Raw genomic sequence first — 5,095 nt, 5'->3', positions numbered from 1 at the left:
AGGTTTTGCCAACACTGGGCATTATATTATTATTATTATATATATAATAATAAAAATTATTATATATTATAAAAATTCAATTCAATTCAATGCTTTACACAAATTTAGGAAATCAATAATATTCCTAACTCAAAACTCAATGGAAACAACACAAGATCAATTTCAGAGTTAAAAACACCAAAATAAACAATTAAAACTTTCCTATATATAAAAACTGCAGCAGGTAAAAATTCTATAAAATTAATTGATCTCTCTAAATTGCCCTAAGGTGTGAATGGGACAGAGAATCTGTGAAAATTACTCAGATTCTGCTGCTGTCCAGAATCAACCAATCAGAACCTAAAGTTTGTCTTTTGGTTCTGATTGGTTTCTAATGCATTGAATGTGCTGAGACACATTCTGATTAGAAACCAATCAGAACCAAAAGGCAAACTTTTCTCTAATGTGTTGAATGTGTCTCAGCACATTAGACTACTAGTGTACTGCAGTTATGCAATTGGCAGAAATACAACCTAACATTATATCATCATTATTTATAGAATGATTTAGAAAACAAAATGCTATACAGATTTGTATAGATTTCGATCCATATTAGAACTTTGCATTCATTTCCCTTCAATTTAGTAGCGGGGATTTTGCTTAACCCAGACATTTTCCTAACCATAACCCTATTCTAGCCTATTCCTAACCCTAACGTTAACTAAACAAACGTTAGTTAACGTAATTAACGTTATGATTGACTCAAAGAAATGAGTCCATCATATTAGGACTAGGATTTGGTCCTAATATGATGAACATAATAAAACACTGGACATATAGTGGTGCGTTCACACCAAACACGTTTTGAGGATCAGGCGCATCTGGTTTACATTCAAAGTCGAAGGCCGATGTGGCGCGTTTGGAGCGTCTAGCGGCCGTTTGACACGTCAAGCGAGTCTATGGCGTCCAACATTCCACATAGACTTTGAATGTAAACCAGACTTTACTGACACTCAAAACGAGTTTGATGTGAACGCACCATTAGAATGTTCAGTTCCATTGGTAACAGTGACATCAGCAGTGATGACATCACTCTTTGATGTATCAAAGGAATCTCTCTTGTGTAGCACACAGACAGTTTTTTCAGACTTGTTCCTGTTTCAGATTTATGAATCTTCTCCAATTATTTGAAGATACAGAATCAGCCCATTCTCAGGTGAGAGAGACTCACCTGGTATAAAGTTAAATTTTTACTGGAATTACACCAAAGATAAATTAGTTTAATCAAGGCATGTCAGGAATATGTCTGTGTACTCTGCCTTAGGTCCAGAGCATACTTTGTTTTGTCTTTTTACCACTAGATGATATTATATATATATATATATATATATATATATATATATATATATATATATATATATATATATATATATATATATATATATATATATATATATATATATGTATATATTACCATGGCGGCACCCTATATTGCTGTAGCCGATTCCGCTCCTGGTAATGCAACCAATTTATTGCTTATTTAAAGACTACAGAGGGCTACAAAACCAAATTTTGCTTAGTCCCCATGAAGCAGTGCTTCTCAATTCCAGTCCTCAGGCCCCCCTGCTCTGCCTGTTTTAAATGTGCCTCTATCAATCCAGGTATGTGGCAGATTGAAATACCTAAAACATGCAGAGCAGGGGGGGCGTGAGGACTGGAATTGAGAAACACTGCCATAGAGGCCTGGCCCAGTGGCATTGATGCCAACATCTCCAGAAAACATATTAAGGATTATATTGTAGCATGGCAAAACATGGAAAACAATTAAGGCTGTGAAAACTTTTGCATGACACTAGTCAAATTTGAGGAGTCAGCAGATAATCGGGTAAATTGGGGAGAAAGGCACTACATTCACAGAATGTGAGGCGTTGCGAGGCGCAGTCCTGTCCTGAGTCACGATCCCATCCTCAGTTCTTTCCCACTCCACCCTCTCCTTTCCTTCTGATTACTGCCAAAATAGACACTAGTGCTGAAAAAAGCCTTAAGGACAAATAAACAAAAAGCAATATTTTATTGCTTCTTAAGGCAGTAAAATATGTCTGCTGCTAGGCTGAAAAAGAAAACAGAGCTACAACTTAAAAAAATGTTACAAGTAATATATATATATATATATATATATATATATATATATATATATATATATATATATATAAATATATAGAGAATGCTGTCTGTCATTAAAATTTATTAAAAACTCAAAATGCACTGTTCCAAATTATGCTCAGCAGATTTTCTAAACATTTCATGGATATAAAGAACTGCAAACGGTCATTCATTGAATGTGCAGCATTAAGTGTTCACATGTAATAAAATCAAAAGCTATTTCAATCAAAAATATCTTAACAGACAGAGTTACATGTTAACATAGAACCCTTCTTTGATATCACCTGCACAATTTTTGCATCCATTGAGCTTGTGGAAAGTTTCTGCTTTCCACAATATTTAAGGTATTTTGACATCCTGTAAACATGACGTCAGAATACCTTCCCTGGGCTGCTGTTTTTCTTTTTTTTTTTCTCCAAAGAGTTTTTTGCAGCGATAGTGGCTCATATTCTTGCGACAGTAGGCAGACAGAAGGGGTGGGGGGCATGTGGCGGGGGTCGTCAGGACCGGGAGTCGAACCCGCTACGTCCGCGTCGAGGACTGGGGCCTCCAGGTGTGGAGCATGCTAACCTCCTGCCCCACCACAGCAAGCGCCAGAGCTGCTGTTTTGATATGAACTGCATTCCACCTTCAGATCTTCTGCTTGAGGAAACTCCAAAGGTCCTCAGTAGGGTTGAGGTCAGAGGTCAGAGGAGGATGGTGACCACAACATGAGTTTCTCTCCTCTTATGCCTATAGCAGCCAATGACACAGTGGCATTCCTTGCAGCATTCATTGTCATGCATGAAGATGACTTTGCTATGGAAGGTAAGGCTCTTCTTTTTGAATTATGAAAGAACGTGATCAGTCAGAAAGTCCATATACTTTTCACACCTTCATGGACTCTGAAGGGGCTGACCAGCTCTCTCCCCAAAATTTTGGTCCAAAGCATGACTCCACCACCTCCTTGCTGACATCACAGCCGTGTTGGGATGTGGTGGCCGTCCACCACCAATCCACTACTGCATCCATCTGGACCAACCAGGGTTGCACAGCAGTAATCAGTGAACCAGTCTGTTTGAAAATTAATCTTCATGTACGGCTGGGCCCACTTTGACCGTTTCTGCTTGTGAGTTCTGGTTAGGGGTGGCCCAATAGTAGGTTTATGCACCACAAGCCTCTGGAGGATCCTCCAACTTGAGGTTCCAGAGGCACCAGCAGCTTCAAATAACCGTTTGCTGCTTTGTAAGGGCATTTTAACAGCTGCTCTCTTAATCTGATGAATTTGTCTAACAGAAACCTTCCTCATTATGCCTTTATCTGTACAAACCCATCTTTGTTCTGAATCAGCCACAGCAGTTTTTGTTAAATATCTAATGTTTTCATACGGCACTACACTATCTGATGATTTTCGTCAGCAGAGAGATCCTTTCTCTTTCCCATATTGCTTGAAACCTGTGGCCTGCTTAATAATGTGGAACATCCTTCTTCAGTAGATTTCCTTTAATTGAGCTCAGCAGACAAACTAATCTACCAGCTCTCTGAAATTAATTATAGTGATTCAAAGAGCCCTGACACACAATACAATTTATACATTAAATAGCACAACAAAAAATTTGATCTTTATGACACTTATGTTCAAATTTCATAATAATTTGGAACACGCACTCCAAATGGAACATGCGTTCCAAATTATATAGTGCTTTTCCAGTCATTTTGACCACTCAAAGCATTTTACACTAGTCACATTCACTCAGTCACACTCACAAACACACATATTTATACACCGATACGCAAATCGGTAGGCATTAGGCCAGGGGTGTCAAACTCCAGTCCTCGAGGGCCGCAGTCCTGCAGTTTTTAGATGTGCCACAGGTACAAAACACTGGAATGAAATGGCTTAATTACCTCCACCTTGTGTAGATCAGTTCTCCAGAGCCTTAATTATTCTATTCAGGTGTGCTGCAGCAGAGGCACATCTAAAAGTTGCAGGACTGCGGCCCTCGAGGACTGGAGTTTGACACCCCTGCATTAGGCAATTTGGGGTTAAGTGCCTTGTCTAGAAGCACATCAACATGTGGCAGGAGGAAGCTGGAATCGACCCTACGACCTTCCGATCGCAGGACGACTACCATAGAGCCACAGTCGTATACCGTATATAGATTTATCTATATATATATAGATGTATCAACTACAAACGACCAAGCATTTACTAAAGGAGTGCTGTTTTTGCATTAAAAAAGGGGGATTGATTTAATTTGGGGGGTTTTTATATACATTTTAAATTTTGCATTTAAAAGGCCAGAGTGGTTAAATAAAATGCAATGTGCCAATTTTATTAATCCGATTAATAATCAGAATAATGGATTACTATACTAATAGTTTGTTGCAGGCCTAGATTTTGTTCTCATGTTTGCAGATTTCTCCTCTTTCAAAGAAGTATTCTTTCTACATACTAACTATTACGGAGAAGCATTTCAACTTGGTTTTCCTCAGACCAAAAAAACAAGTCTTCACCAATTAAGGTCTTCATCCCCAAGCGCATCGTCAAACTTTTGCTGCTTTTGAAATGGTGACTTCTCCCTCTCTTATTGGCATGTCCAGTCTGTCAGTGCAGGACTACTTTAACTGTGAATGTCAGCATCTTTACGTTTGTTTTGGGTGTGGAGTTGAAGCCCATATTCCACTCCAAGATGTGCGTGGTGTGATGGCTGGACATTCTGAAGGCGTTTTCTTGTACCTGTAGTCAAAATGGCCTCCGATGGATGGAGCTGCCTGCAGGAAGTCCACTGTGCTCTTCCTGTTGGCTTTGCTTCCCCGAGATGTCACAAAAGGAGTCCGCGTCTTTGAGGTAAGCCTCCATTTAACTGAAACATTTTTAAATTATTGATCCAAACATACAAAGAAAAACATTAATTGCTTCGACAGGTGACAAATACTACCTAATGTGAGTTGAATTGATTCCACAGAAACG

Source organism: Gambusia affinis, linkage group LG10 (genome assembly GCF_019740435.1).
Source record: "Gambusia affinis linkage group LG10, SWU_Gaff_1.0, whole genome shotgun sequence".
NCBI lineage: Eukaryota > Metazoa > Chordata > Actinopteri > Cyprinodontiformes > Poeciliidae > Gambusia > Gambusia affinis.
This window is presented reverse-complemented; position numbering follows the sequence as displayed.